General features: G+C 42.5%; 2 protein-coding genes across 2 annotated transcripts in view; one reads left to right on the top strand and one right to left on the bottom strand.

Moving 5' to 3' along the window:
• LOC119891534 (zinc finger MIZ domain-containing protein 2-like) overlaps nucleotides 1-9,066 on the bottom strand; it is a gene marked incomplete in the record, with an annotated part of 22,375 nt that extends 13,309 nt beyond the window's left edge. Inside the window, 1 exon segment of the mRNA XM_038703249.1 lies at nucleotides 8,635-9,066.
• Nucleotides 1-15,853, top strand: part of LOC119891504 (scavenger receptor cysteine-rich type 1 protein M160-like) — a 1,270,577-nt gene that overhangs the window by 1,008,857 nt on the left and 245,867 nt on the right. The window lies entirely within an intron of this gene.

Raw genomic sequence — 15,853 nt, 5'->3', positions numbered from 1 at the left:
AGAGACTTGTTTAATATAATGGACGGGGTTGATTGATGTAGTTTGTTTGATGCTTTGGCAATATGGTTGTTACACATTCATGCCAATAAAGCTAATTTGAATTGAATTGAGACACAGAGGAGGATTAATTATCTACAGTGAACTTTATTCAGAGGTTTTTACCGTTAACGAATGTGACAAAAGTTGTAAAACAGCGGCTGAAATTGAAAAGCAGAAAGTCAAAGTGAAATAAAATCTGCCTTGTTGCTCTAAGAAACAAACCACAGATCTCTTTATTCTGATTGGTGCTGATTTACAGAGAACGCAGCGTCTTCTGCTACATTCATCATTAATACAATACAATACCCACAATGCCTTGCAGGACGCCAAAGTGCCTGCCTCCTCTCCTTTCCTTTCCTGCCTCCTCTCCTCCCCTCTCCTTTCCTGCCTCCTCTCCTGCCTCTCTCCTCCCCTCCTGCCTCCTCTCTTCTCCTCTCCTCCTCTCATCCTTCCTCCCCTCTCCTCCTGCCTCCTCCCCTCTCCTCCTCTCATCCTTCCTCTCCTCTCCTCCTGCCTCCTCTCCTCCCCTCCTCTCATCCTTCCTCTCCTCTCCTGCCTCCTCTCCTCCCCTCTCCTTTCCTGCCTCCTCTCCTGCCTCCTCTCCTCCCCTCCTGCCTCCTCTCTTCTCCTCTCCTCCTCTCATCCTTCCTCTCCTCCCCTCTCCTTTCCTGCCTCCTCTCCTCCCCTCTCCTTTCCTGCCTCCTCTCCTCCCCTCCTGCCTCCTCTCTTCTCCTCTCCTCCTCTCATCCTTCCTCTCCTCTCCTCCCGCCTCCTCCCCTCTCCTCCTGCCTCCTCCCCTCTCCTCCTCTCATCCTTCCTCTCCTCTCCTGCCTCCTCTCCTCCCCTCTCCTTTCCTGCCTCCTCTCCTGCCTCCTCTCCTCCCCCTCCTGCCTCCTCTCTTCTCCTCTCCTCCTCTCATCCTTCCTCTCCTCTCCTCTCCTCCTGCCTCCTCCCCTCTCCTCCTCTCATCCTTCCTCTCCTCTCCTGCCTCCTCTCCTCCCCTCTCCTTTCCTGCCTCCTCTCCTCCCTCCTCTCCTCCTGCCTCCTCCCCTCCTCCCTCCTCTCCTCCCCTCCTGCCTCCTCTCCTCCCCTCCTGCCTCCTCTCCTCTCCTCCTCCTCCCCCCTCCTGCCTCCTCTCCTCCCCCTCCCCCCTCCTGCCTCCTCTCCTCCCCTCCTGCCTCCTCTCCTCTCCTCCTGCCTCCTCTCCTCTCCTCCTCCTCCCTCCTCTCCTCTCCTCCTCCTCCCCCTCCTCTCCTCCCCCCTCCTCTCCTCCTCCTCCCCCCTCCTCTCCTCTCCTCCCCTCTCCTCCCTCCTGCCTCCTCTCCTCTCCTCCTCCTCCCCTCCTGCCTCCTCTCCTCTCCTCCTGCCTCCTCTCCTCCCCTCTCCTTTCCTGCCTCCTCTCCTGCCTCCTCTCCTCTCCTCTCCTCCTGCCTCCTCCCCTCTCCTCCTCTCATCCTTCCTCTCCTCTCCTGCCTCCTCTCCTCCCCTCTCCTTTCCTCCCTCCTCTCCTCTCCTCCTCTCCCCTCCTCCTGCCTCCTCTCCCCCCCTCTCCCCTCCTGCCTCCCCTCCCTCCTCTCCCCTCCTGCCTCCCCTCCCCTCCTGCCTCCTCTCCCCCTCCTCTCCTGCCTCCTCTCCCCTCCTGCCTCCCCTCCCCTCCTGCCTCCCCTCCCCTCCTGCCTCCTCCCCCCTCCTCCCCTCCTGCCTCCCCTCCCCTCCTGCCTCCTCTCCTGCCTCCTCTCCTCCCCTCCCCTCCTGCCTCCTCTCCCCTCCTCTCCTGCCTCCTCTCCCCTCCCCTCCTGCCTCCTCTCCTCCCCTCCTCTCCTGCCTCCTCTCCTCCCCTCCTGCCTCCTCTCCCCTCCTCTCCTGCCTCCTCTCCCCTCCTCTCCTGCCTCCTCTCCCCTCCCCTCCTGCCTCCTCTCCCCTCCCCTCCTGCCTCCTCCCCTCCTCTCCTGCCTCCTCTCCCCTCCCCTCTCCTCTCCCCTCCTCTCCTCTCCCCTCCTGCCTCCTCTCCTCCCCTCCTGCCTCCTCTCCTCCCCTCCTGCCTCCTCTCCTGCCTCCTCTCCTCCCCTCCTGCCTCCTCTCCTGCCTCCTCTCCTCCCCTCCTGCCTCCTCTCCTGCCTCCTCTCCTCCCCTCCCCTCCTGCCTCCTCTCCCCTCCTCTCCTGCCTCCTCTCCCCTCCCCTCCTGCCTCCTCTCCTCCCCTCCTGCCTCCTCTCCCCTCCCTCTCCTGCCTCCTCCCCTCCTCTCCTGCCTCCTCTCCCCTCCTCTCCTGCCTCCTCTCCCCTCCCCTCCTGCCTCCTCTCCCCTCCCCTCCTGCCTCCTCTCCCCTCCCCTCCTGCCTCCTCTCCCCTCCCCTCCTGCCTCCTCCCCTCCCCTCCTGCCTCCTCTCCCCTCCCCTCTCCTCTCCTGCCTCCTCTCCCCTCCTGCCTCCTCGCCTCCCCTCCTGCCTCCTCTCCTCCCCTCTCCTCCCCTCCCGCCTCCTCCCCTCCTCTCCTCTGATAGAGAGGATTCGCTGCCAGCTGGTTTTTCTCAACAGAAACAATCAATAAGAATAAAAAGTGCTTCACTAACTTCAGTAATCAATAAAAACAGCTGATCTGGTCACTTCATTCATTCACACTCGCAGCTTCAGCGAAAGATTCAAGCTTTCCAGAACGCCACCGTGTCATTAAACGCATCATCATCCTTATCATCAGACTGATTTTTGGGTTTCCTCTGAATGAAACCTGAGTCAAAACTAAACTATCTGTGGTTTGATATGATGATGTGTTGCACATGAAGACGCTGCACGCCACAAGGAAACCGGCGTCAGCAGCGTTTCACTGGAAACGACAGGTTCCTCGGAAGAAGATGCTCCTGACGTGACCGTTTATGAGGAAGCCGCCCACTTCGACACTTTAACCACCAACATTCTGACTCCACGCATTTTCCCTCGCTCGACTCGACTACGAGTTAGAAAGCTCAGTTTACTTGCGGCCAAACAAGCGGCTGTAAAAAACGGCGAATCCTTTCTTTTGAGCGTCACAGCCCCCGAGGCGTAGCGTTTTGGCGGTGTACCTGCAGAGAGACGCAGACCACGCCTTAGGTATAGGCGTCTCATCGCAGGAGAATAAATCCAGCGCTTCTGTGCTTTTGATTGGCTCTCGGTTTCATTAACTGGAGATAAATCATTACAGACGCAGCGTTTGAACCACAGACTGTATATAAGAAGTGGACGTAGTCATGGTGACCCGTTGGTTTGTGGACTGCCGTTTAGGACGTGCCCGGAAGTGACGTTACGGCGGAGCTAGCTAGCTAGCTTAGCTAGGTGCATCTGTAACTCACGTTAACGGTCATTTTAACAGGCTGATAAGTTTGTCCAGCGAACAACAGGCTTAAACTAAATGTGCTCACCAGAGAAAGTGAACAGCCGACTCTTAATAAGCTTTTTAAACGGCACTGGTTAAATTTACACAGCGCAGACGGTACGAGTCACTCTAGCCTGATTAACAGGTCACCATGGTAACGACTTGTCAATCATAGATAACCCCACCCTGAAGCCTCCCCTGCTTCCTGGTCTCTGTTCCTCTAAACGGGACCATAATTTACTAAATGAACATCATGCTGTGTTGAAGACTTGAAACTAGCGACTGAGACCAGAAACTCATCAGGAAAGTGTTTACTGAGGGAATAAATCAGCTGACAAGTAGAAACATTTTCCCATCATTTCTAATGGAGCCGGACTTCTTTTTGCAACCAGAAGAGTCGCCCCCTGCTGGACTTTCAATAGAATGCAGGTTTCAGGGACTTCAGCATTCGCTTCATGTTGCAGACGGGAAGCTTCCCGCTTGGTTTGAACCCACAGCTGTGCCTCTCTCCTACGACACTCTGACAATCCAAACAACCAAACAGGTAAAACGACCAACTCGAGCAGCCGATGGCTCCTCCCCCTGCAGCCGCTCCCTGCTTTTACCTGCCGTTTATCTCAACAGCTGATAACACCTGAGTCATGTGACAGGCTGCACGTGCCGTCTCTGACTAACCTGCTCACCAGGCTGGTGTCAAAACTACAATCCCAGAACTTTAGTATATATATTTATATTTATTTATTTATTTATATATATAATTTAGACTGTCGGTCTGACAAGACAAGACGTCTTTTTCTGTTTTAGAGAGTGAATTATTTTCACTTTGTTCATCATTACAATTCTGTTAATAATGCAAATTTTATTGCTTGCCAACTTTCTATTATTATTTCTATTCCTTTCTGCCTTGGCGTGCACAAGCATTTCCCCTCAGGCATCACTAAGGCTTTTCTGATTCTGACAATGATCTGCAGATTAACTGATGACAGAAATAATGTTCAGCTGGAAAGACTTGTGTTACAGTCAAGACCGCCGAGACCAGGCCGGGACAAGAGTTTATCAAGACCGAGACGAGACCAAGACCAGTTCCCCACATTACACGACACAGAATAAAATGTGGATCGAGATCAGAGGTGCTTCTCAAACTGATCTGAAAGATCCACATTCCCATTAAAACACTAAGAGCTGAAATCAACATCAGTGTCTTTATCCAACACTCCTTTTCCACGCTGACCACAGCGGGGAGGGGGGACAGTCGTTAACGGGAACACATGTTTAATTAGGGTTATTGGTTGCATTTGAAGCAATACGTTTTACATCCAATCAAAGTTTAGATGTTAACAAATTATTTAGACAATGCAAAATCATTTTATTGATATTCCCAAAGTCCAAAAGAGTTATGGTCTTGACTGGACTTGAAATAAAAACCCGAGTCCTCAATGTCCGAGACAAGATCGAGTACAAATGCGGTCGAGTCCGAGACGAGACCAAGACCATCATAAAGTGGTCTCGAGTACTACAACACGAGCAAACACTGTGTTTGTGTTGAAAAGGTTTTTCAGCAGTTTCACATTTTGTATAAGTTTCACATCTAAACACAGATGGAAATATTTTAAAGAAACTTAAATGTACAATTACTCAAGTAACTACATTTTTCTGACAGTCTGAAGGATGAAGTGTTCCTTCAAAGATCTTAATCTCAATATATTATTAAATTAGGGCTGTGCGATATGGCCATCGTTTGACGATAGAAAGTCGTTTTCAATTATGCTCCATTGTTAATTTCATTGTGTCACAAATTCAACACTTTACTATAATATTTCCGCGTGGGGACGGCGCTTTGCACCGCAGCGAAGCTAGTTTTAAAATTAATATCCAACTTGAAACTAACTTCACCGCGACCCCTTCTTCCACATATGTCGGTGTTTCAGAAAAGAAATTTGCATTGAGGATAAACAGACGTGGAGGAGAGTGGGGCTGGGCGATATGGCCAAAAATGTTATCACATTTCATATCATTAGATGTCGATAATTATCAGGATATATGTCAAATCACTATGTCTTTCTTTCTGATTCTTGCTCCTAAGTGAAAATTGAAGAAACCAGATGGTTAATTATTTGTTTCAACTTTTCTTTGTGGTCAGAATGTGACAAACACAGCGGATCACTTCACAAGTCTGACACAGAACATTCAAAACTATTATGATAAAGTCCTTTTCAATAAAAATGATTAGTAAATCTTTTTTTCGGTCCCTTTTCCTCAACAAAATAATTTTTTTAATAGAAAAATTAAGCACTAATTTGTTTGTGATTCATATGAAATAAAGCAAATATTTACTGACGATATACTGAACATTTATTATATTGTTACTGAGGAAAATAATATTGTGATAATTATCATTACTGATTTATTATCCTGGGCAGGAGGACCCAGACCATGCAGACGACAACGAGGAGCTCATACCAAAGAGAGAAGACCGCTGAGCCTCACAACATTATTCCAGCAGCGATGTGCGTGTATCATGAGTTACTGTTGGAATTAACTCAGTAACAGGAACTCCTGATATTTTACTAAAATGTAAAGTCTGTATCAGCATATGAATTTTTTGTCTTATCGCACAGCCCTATATTAAAACAGACCTTGGCTCAGCTGGAAACACAGCTGTTAAACTAGTCAACAGGATATAAAGGAGTTAAAACATCTACAGCAGGAAAATTAATCCTGTTGCTCAAACTGCTCTAAATTATGGATAAAACTTCACGAACCACTGGTGGGACAACGTCGTCTCTTCAGTCGGACACTCCTGCAGCTCCGCAGGAATAAGCACAGCTACAGGAAGGATCAATATATTTATCTAATATCAGTCCACCGGCAGCCCAGTTCTGCTCCGTCGTGTAAACAGGCCGAACAAGAGCTCATTAGCATCACTTCCAGAACAACAACAACTAATGAACTCTGACTGCGTCAACAAAGGCGGGACGTCATATCACATGTTTAGCAGCTGCATTCGACTGTAAAGGTGTTCCTAATAAAGAGGCCACTGAGGGTTTGTCAGCATCAGGAAGTTTACCAATCAATAAGTCATTATGTTTATGTTCACATCAAGCTCTCACTTCACCGTCCATTGTTGTTTATAATAGCTGTGGTTTTGTTTGAGAAAGTTTCAGGATGTCAATCATCTGAGTCGAAGGTTTCTTATCTCAACGTGCGATTGTGTTGGTGCTGCTGTTTACAGAAGGTGTTGGCACTCATTTAAATTTCCAGTTAGTTTACTCTCTAACACTGCTGGTTTTTACACCTTTATTTGCTGTTTTGTTTCTGTCTACTGCTTCTGTGTGTCCCACATCAGGACACAACGCAATAATAAACCAGTAACGGGTTCACAAACGCTGATGTTACACCTTAAACAGATAATAGAGATGTTGGTATCTGCCTCAACAAGAGTGGGCCGGCGTCACAAACTGAACTCACTGCCATCGGACCAAATGCAGGGTAACTTCAGGTTGTACACATGACCTGCTTTGTGGTAAATTTGTAAAAACTGAACTTTATTTAGGAGTTTGCACCATATGAGGACAAAATAGTCTTGGATAATAAACCCGAACAGGGTCACAACATTAGATAATAACTGCCATATTGCACATATTATGTGTTTCTTGTCAGTTTTCATACTATTTTAAAGTCTAAATATTTGTAGTTTTGGAACACCACCATGTAGTTCTTCTGTAAATATAAGTAGTTCAAGGCCAAATAATGCTTCTGAGGGCGTATTAACAGGCAGTTTCCTTCCTCTACTGCAAAATAACTAAAGAAGGTAAAGAAAAAGTTTACGTTAGCAAAACGGAGAAATAATGTAAACTTCAGGGATCAATAATGAGCTGCCAACTTCAAGTTATTCTGCAGCAGTGGAAGGGAAGTAAACACGTTTCTATAGTAAACACCCTGGAGCAGCCTGTTAATTCACTGTCAGAGGCTTTATTTGGACTGAGATATATAATGTTAATGAAGGACGACCGAGCAGCTGGTCATCAGTTGATCCTACAGTGGAATAATTAACAAAACTCCTTCATTTAATTGTTAATTTTAGATCTGAAATTGTCTGTTTTGGTGATGTAAACTTTGGTTTTAACTTCTTATATTTACAGAAGAACTACAAACATGGCAGCTTTCCAAAACTACAAATATACAGACTTTAAAATAGTATGAAAACTGACAAGAAACACATAATATGTGCAATATGGCAGTTATTATCTAATGTTGTGACCCTGTTCGGGTTTATTATCCAAGACTATTTTGTCCTCATATGGTGCAAACTCCTAAATAAAGTTCAGTTTTTACAAAATTAACAAACTATCTGTTCCAAAGGAAGAGCAGAGTGGTTGGTTTTGATGTGGGCAACAGGGTCCAGTCTGATCTGTTTAATCTGGATTAACACCTGCTGCCATATTGATAACATGAAGGTTTATTACCTGGTTATAAAACAGCCGGTTACACTTCATGTGTTATAATATTCTAAAACTAAAACACACACGTGCCAAAGTGAGTTTAAGCTGAACTCCTGGCCTTCACCCTCCCACCCTGAGCAGCGTGCACGACACACACGCACGCTCCCAGTATTAATTAATGTTGTGCCTAATACTTAATAAGTCGACTTGTCGTCCCCGGAGCTCGCGTCTCCGTTTGACCCGTGACATGAAAACCTCCGACAAAATGACAGAGTGAAGAGGAGACATTTTGAGATTCCTTGTAGTGTTGCAATCAGCTAGCAGCCAATGCTAACATGCTAACAGACAGCTCCTGGCTTTTCCTTGCTGTGTAGGTAGCGCCGCTGTTAGCATTAGCACGCTAACGAGACGACAACAGCACACTGTGGCCGAGCAGCTTAAACGTATTGACAAAAACTATTTTATTTAATTCAAACCATCACGCAGAGAGAGTTCAAACGTTAAATAACGCGTTATCTTTACCGCGTCTGTCAGAAATACGTTAGCTTTTTCATGGTTGTTAGGAGGCTAGCCTGTTAGCCTAGCTAGCCCAAACCGGGCTGTGACAATGGAATGCTACGAGGCTAACAGTTAGCCACCAGTTAGCTTCTTCCTCCAACACAAAACACTAATGTTCGCCAACATGTGGATCCTGCCCGCTCTGTGTTTTCATTATCGATACGTCCCCGTTCAGTAAACCTTATAACCGTATCGATCACCCGCAGACACGGAGGGTAGACATGTTGTCCTCCACCACAGCCGACCTACCTCCTCTACTTCCCCGGTGTCCGAGCCCTGCTCCTGGGCTCCGCAGTCTGAGCTTCTCCGGGCCTCCGGGGCATCAAGGACCGAGCGCACCCAAAGCCAGAAAAGTCCCGAACCACGACCGGGAGGAACCAAGGAGCCCCAAACACGTCCCGAAGATCCACAAGCGTCCCGGTACAGTCCGAGCTTCACCCAGGAGGAGCCCTGGCTTTACCTCCAGCCAGCTAACAGCTCTCCCCGCAGCCGGCCTCTGCGTCTGATTATCCGGCTTCAGGAGGCGACACCATCCCCCTCAGCTCCAGGGCCTCAGAACAGAAATAAATAACTATATAACATGAGATGTTGCGGGAATGTGCGGGATTTACAGCCGCCTCAGTGTGTCTCCTCTGCAGAGCTGCCGGTGGTGAAACCAAGCAGCGACTGAGAGAGAGAGAGACACCCACACAGACTGGGAGAGGGAGGGGGGAGAGAGAGCGAGACAGGGAGGGGGGAGACCGGGAGGAGGAGAGAGAGCGAGACAGGGAGGGGGAGTGAGAGCGAGACAGGGAGGGGGGAGACCGGGAGGAGGAGAGAGAGCGAGACAGGGAGGGGGGAGAGAGAGACACCCACACAGACTGGGAGAGGGAGGTGGGAGAGAGAGTGGGAGAGGGAGGGGGAGAGAGAGACACCCACACAGACTGGGAGAGGGAGGGGGGAAAGAGAGAGAGACGGGGGGAGTGAGACAGGGAGAGGTGGAGAGAGACACAGGAAGATGGGAGACCATAGGGGGAGAGTAGTAGTAGTTAGTAGTAGTAGTAGTTAGTAGTAGTAGTAGTTAGTAGTAGTTAGTAGTAGTAGTCGTCAGTAGTAATAGTAGGTAATAGTAGTAGTGAGTAATAGTAGTAAGTTGGGGTGGAGATGGCGCATAGATAAGATGCCTGCCTTTGGTGTGGGTTCGATTCCCACTGTGACACGTCCACCATTGTGTCCCTGAGCAAGACACTTGACCCCTCGTTGCTCCAGAGGTGTGTGACCTCTGACATGTAGAGCAATTGTAAGTCGCTTTGGATAAAAGCGTCAGCTAAATGAATAAATGTAAATGTAAGTAGTAATAGTAGTAGTTAGTAGTAATAGTAGTAGTTAGTAGTAAGTAATAGTAGTAGTCGTCAGTAGTAATAGTGGTAGTAATAGTGGTAGTTAGTAGTAAGTAATAGTAGTAGTAAGTAGTAATAGTGGTAGTAAGTAATAGTAGTAGTTAGTAGTAAGTAATAGTAGTAGTCGTCAGTAGTAATAGTGGTAGTAATAGTAGTAGTTAGTAGTAAGTAATAGTAGTAGTAAGTAGTAATAGTGGTAGTAAGTAATAGTAGTAGTTAGTAGTAAGTAATAGTAGTAGTCGTCAGTAGTAATAGTGGTAGTAATAGTAGTAGTTAGTAGTAAGTAATAGTAGTAGTAAGTAGTAATAGTGGTAGTAAGTAATAGTAGTAGTTAGTAGTAAGTAATAGTAGTAGTCGTCAGTAGTAATAGTAGTAGTCGTCAGTAGTAATAGTGGTAGTAATAGTAGTAGTTAGTAGTAAGTAATAGTAGTAGTAATAGTAGTAGTTAGTAGTAAGTAATAGTAGTAGTCGTCAGTAGTAATAGTAGTAGTTAGTAGTAAGTAATAGTAGTCATCGTCAGTAGTAATAGTAGTAGTAATAGTAGTAGTTAGTAGTAAGTAATAGTAGTAGTTAGTAGTAAGTAATAGTAGTAGTAGTAGTCGCCAGTAGTAATAGTAGTAGTAAGTAGTAGTAGTCGTCAGTAGTAATAGTAGTAGTAAGTAGTAGTAGTCGTCAGTAGTAATAGTAGTAGTTAGTAGTAAGTAATAGTAGTAGTAGTAGTCGCCAGTAGTAATAGTAGTAGTAAGTAGTAGTAGTCGTCAGTAGTAATAGTAGTAGTAAGTAGTAGTAGTCGTCAGTAGTAATAGTAGTAGTAAGTAGTAGTAGTCGTCAGTAGTAATAGTAGTAGTAAGTAGTAGTAGTCGTCAGTAGTAATAGTAGTAGTAATAGTAGTAGTTAGTAGTAAGTAATAGTAGTAGTAATAGTAGTAGTTAGTAGTAAGTAATAGTAGTAGTCGTCAGTAGTAATAGTGGTAGTAATAGTAGTAGTTAGTAGTAAGTAATAGTAGTAGTAAGTAGTAATAGTGGTAGTAAGTAATAGTAGTAGTTAGTAGTAAGTAATAGTAGTAGTCGTCAGTAGTAATAGTGGTAGTAATAGTAGTAGTTAGTAGTAAGTAATAGTAGTAGTAGTAGTCGCCAGTAGTAATAGTAGTAGTAAGTAGTAGTAGTCGTCGTCAGTAGTAATAGTAGTAGTAAGTAATAGTAGTAGTCGTCAGTAGTAATAGTAGTCGTCGTCAGTAGTAATAGTAGTAGTAATAGTAGTAGTTAGTAGTAAGTAATAGTAGTAGTAGTAGTCGTCAGTAGTAATAGTAGTAGTTAGTAGTAAGTAATAGTAGTCGTCGTCAGTAGTAATAGTAGTAGTAATAGTAGTAGTTAGTAGTAAGTAATAGTAGTAGTAATAGTAGTAGTTAGTAGTAAGTAATAGTAGTAGTAGTAGTCGCCAGTGGTAATAGTAGTTGTAAGTAGTAGTAGTCGTCAGTAGTAATAGTAGTAGTAAGTAGTAGTAGTCGTCAGTAGTAATAGTAGTAGTTAGTAGTAAGTAATAGTAGTAGTAGTAGTCGCCAGTAGTAATAGTAGTAGTAAGTAGTAGTAGTCGTCAGTAGTAATAGTAGTAGTAAGTAGTAGTAGTCGTCAGTAGTAATAGTAGTAGTAATAGTAGTAGTTAGTAGTAAGTAATAGTAGTAGTAATAGTAGTAGTTAGTAGTAAGTAATAGTAGTAGTCGTCAGTAGTAATAGTGGTAGTAATAGTAGTAGTTAGTAGTAAGTAATAGTAGTAGTAAGTAGTAATAGTGGTAGTAAGTAATAGTAGTAGTTAGTAGTAAGTAATAGTAGTAGTCGTCAGTAGTAATAGTGGTAGTAATAGTAGTAGTTAGTAGTAAGTAATAGTAGTAGTAGTAGTCGCCAGTAGTAATAGTAGTAGTAAGTAGTAGTAGTCGTCGTCAGTAGTAATAGTAGTAGTAAGTAATAGTAGTAGTCGTCAGTAGTAATAGTAGTCGTCGTCAGTAGTAATAGTGGTAGTAATAGTAGTAGTCGTCGTCAGTAGTAATAGTAGTAGTAATAGTAGTAGTTAGTAGTAAGTAATAGTAGTAGTAATAGTAGTAGTCGTCAGTAGTAATAGTGGTAGTAATAGTAGTAGTCGTCGTCAGTAGTAATAGTGGTAGTAATAGTAGTAGTCGTCGTCAGTAGTAATAGTGGTAGTAATAGTAGTAGTTAGTAGTAAGTAATAGTAGTAGTAATAGTAGTAGTTAGTAGTAAGTAATAGTAGTAGTAGTAGTCGCCAGTAGTAATAGTAGTAGTAAGTAGTAGTAGTCGTCAGTAGTAATAGTAGTAGTAAGTAGTAGTAGTCGTCAGTAGTAATAGTAGTAGTAATAGTAGTAGTTAGTAGTAAGTAATAGTAGTAGTAAGTAGTAATAGTAGTAGTTAGTAGTAAGTAGTAGTAGTCGCCAGTAGTAATAGTGGTAGTAATAGTAGTAGTTAGTAGTAAGTAATAGTAGTAGTAAGTAGTAGTAGTCGTCAGTAGTAATAGTAGTAGTAATAGTAGTAGTTAGTAGTAAGTAATAGTAGTAGTAATAGTAGTAGTCGTCAGTAGTAATAGTGGTAGTAATAGTAGTAGTCGTCGTCAGTAGTAATAGTGGTAGTAATAGTAGTAGTCGTCGTCAGTAGTAATAGTAGTAGTAATAGTAGTAGTTAGTAGTAAGTAATAGTAGTAGTAATAGTAGTAGTCGTCAGTAGTAATAGTAGTAGTAATAGTAGTAGTCGTCGTCAGTAGTAATAGTGGTAGTAATAGTAGTAGTCGTCGTCAGTAGTAATAGTGGTAGTAATAGTAGTAGTTAGTAGTAAGTAATAGTAGTAGTAATAGTAGTAGTTAGTAGTAAGTAATAGTAGTAGTAGTAGTCGCCAGTAGTAATAGTAGTAGTAAGTAGTAGTAGTTGTCAGTAGTAATAGTAGTAGTAAGTAGTAGTAGTCGTCAGTAGTAATAGTAGTAGTAATAGTAGTAGTTAGTAGTAAGTAATAGTAGTAGTAAGTAGTAATAGTAGTAGTTAGTAGTAAGTAGTAGTAGTCGCCAGTAGTAATAGTGGTAGTAATAGTAGTAGTTAGTAGTAAGTAATAGTAGTAGTAAGTAGTAGTAGTCGTCAGTAGTAATAGTAGTAGTAATAGTAGTAGTTAGTAGTAAGTAATAGTAGTAGTAAGTAGTAATAGTAGTAGTTAGTAGTAAGTAGTAGTAGTCGCCAGTAGTAATAGTGGTAGTAATAGTAGTAGTTAGTAGTAAGTAATAGTAGTAGTAAGTAGTAATAGTAGTAGTTAGTAATAGTAGTAGTCGTCAGTAGTAATAGTAGTAGTCGTCAGTAGTAATAGTGGTAGTAATAGTATTAGTTAGTAGTAAGTAATAGTAGTAGTAATAGTAGTAGTTAGTAGTAAGTAATAGTAGTAGTAGTAGTAGTAGTTAGTAGTAAGTAATAGTAGTAGTAATAGTAGTAGTTAGTAGTAAGTAATAGTAGTAGTAGTAGTAGTAGTAGTCGCCAGTAGTAATAGTAGTAGTAATAGTAGTAGTTAGTAGTAAGTAATAGTAGTAGTAAGTAGTAAGTAATAGTAGTAGTAAGTAGTAAGTAATAGTAGTAGTAAGTAGTAATAGTAGTAGTTAGTAGTAAGTAATAGTAGTAGTAATAGTAGTAGTTAGTAGTAAGTAATAGTAGTAGTAAGTAGTAATAGTAGTAGTTAGTAGTAAGTAGTAGTAGTCGCCAGTAGTAATAGTGGTAGTAATAGTAGTAGTTAGTAGTAAGTAATAGTAGTAGTAAGTAGTAATAGTAGTAGTTAGTAGTAAGTAGTAGTAGTCGCCAGTAGTAATAGTGGTAGTAATAGTAGTAGTTAGTAGTAAGTAATAGTAGTAGTAAGTAGTAATAGTAGTAGTTAGTAGTAAGTAGTAGTAGTCGCCAGTAGTAATAGTGGTAGTAATAGTAGTAGTCGCCAGTAGTAATAGTAGTAGTCGTCAGTAGTAATAGTGGTAGTAATAGTAGTAGTTAGTAGTAAGTAATAGTAGTAGTAAGTAGTAATAGTAGTAGTTAGTAGTAAGTAGTAGTCGCCAGTAGTAATAGTGGTAGTAAGTAATAGTAGTAGTAGTTAGTACTAAGTAATAGTATTAGTAAGTAGTAGTCGTCAGTAATAGTAGTAGTCGCCAGTAGTAATAGTAGTAGTTAGTAGTAAGTAATAGTAGTAGTTATTAGTAGTAGTTAGTAGTAAGTAATAGTAGTAGTAAGAAATAGTAAGTAATAGTAGTAGTTAGTAGTAGTAGTTAGTAGTAAGTAATAGTAGTAGTAAGTAATAGTAAGTAATAGTAGTAGTTAGTAGTAGTAGTTAGTAGTAAGTAACAGTAGTAGTAAGTAATAGTAAGTAATAGTAGTAGTTAGTAGTAGTCAGTAGTAAGTAATAGTAAGTAATAGTAGTAGTAAGTAATAGTAAGTAATAGTAGTAGTAAGTAATAGTAAGTAATAGTAGTAGTTAGTAGTAGTCAGTACAATGGTACTATGAGTGAAATTAGCACACGTCTCAATGGAAGTACCAGCCTGTACTGTAAATGCTCAGATGTGTTTTTGTCTCACAGGTTCGTTCCGTTCACCTGAACCCTGAAGTCTCGACCGGTTGGGTGAGACAGAGAGAGGGAGGGAGGTTACCACACCGACAATCAAACCTGTTCTCACTCCCAACTCGACACATATGGATACATATGGAGGAGAAGCAGCGTTCAGTTATTATGCTCCATATATTTGGAACAAACTCCCAGATAACTGCAGGTCTGCTGAAACTCTCAGTTCTTTTAAATTAAGACTGAAGACTTTTCTTTTTACCATTGCTTTTAATTAAATCACATGTAAGGCTGTGGATCAGTATCGTACACTGCACTGTAACTTTTACTGTCCCATTTTACCCTGTTTATATTTACTATTTAACTCTTTCAAATTTATTTTATCCTGCTTTATTTTAATGTGGGTTCCCCCCCCCCAGTTTTCCTTTGTTGCTTTTAATTTTTATGTAAGGCACTTTGAATGTCCTTGTTGTTGAAATGTGCTGTACAAATAAACTTGACTTGCCTTAACAAGTGCAAAGACAAAAAAAAACATGAAAAACAAATACATGATAAAAGCAAGAAAACATTTCAGAGACTAAAATACAAGTTTAAAGTAAAATATATATAAATATATACTGTATATATGAAATAGAACAAAATAAAATCGTGAAAGGCTCTCCTATAAAAGTCTGGTTTTAAAAGAGTTCACTGACTCCAGGGCCTCCACAGCGTAAGTAACGTTGCTTAACTTACATGACTTAAGTGACCTAAGTTTTTTTTTAGCCACCCCACTCCGATGTTAATGTTTTTTTGTATTACTCTTTACACTTGTTAAAGCACTTTGTAACTTGTTTTTGAAAAGTGCTCTACAAATAAGGATTATTATTATTATTAATGTTAAAGTGCCGTTTCACACCGGGCTTCTTAGCATCATAGTTCAACGCGCTGGGAGAAACCCTGAGCGCCGACGCTGAAGGTGGGTGTAGGATACTTAGTTGGGGTGGACGGGTGTTGGTGTCCAGTGTGAAACAAAAAGTCAACATTGAACATTTTTACTTTATCCATTTAATCCCAAATTTTTCCTAGCAATCCGAGAACGTGCATTTTCCTCCTTAGACCTTCCTGACAAACAACCTTTATGCCCTTTTTGATGTTATGTTGGTTACGCTAGTGAAATAGCCCCCCTTAGTTACTGTTGCTAAGTCCGACAAACTGTCGGAGCTGTCGGACGTTTATCAGGCGCTGCCTGTTGCTGCGCTCTGCTGACAAAGATTGTCAGATTTGTTGGAAAAAGCGACCTCAGACAGAAGCAGACAGTTTAAACATTTGAAGGTTGTTTTCAGGCTGTTAAACGACTCAGACTTACCACCGCATCCGCCGAGGACTGAGACAAAAGATATAAGATAACGTTGTTAGGGATCAGCTGTGTTCCTGTACAGCCGGTCGGCCTCTGTTCATTATTACAGTCTTTAAAAAGCAGAACAGCTGGACTTTATTACGTTACAGTCAGCAGGAAGTTAGTTAACTAA

This window comes from Micropterus salmoides, unplaced genomic scaffold, assembly GCF_014851395.1.
Source record: "Micropterus salmoides isolate LMB-PRFRI ecotype aquatic unplaced genomic scaffold, ASM1485139v1 Ms_hic_scaffold_7, whole genome shotgun sequence".
Lineage (NCBI taxonomy): Eukaryota > Metazoa > Chordata > Actinopteri > Centrarchiformes > Centrarchidae > Micropterus > Micropterus salmoides.
The sequence above is the reverse complement of the archived record's forward strand: the minus strand, read 5'-3'. Positions and strand labels throughout refer to the sequence as shown.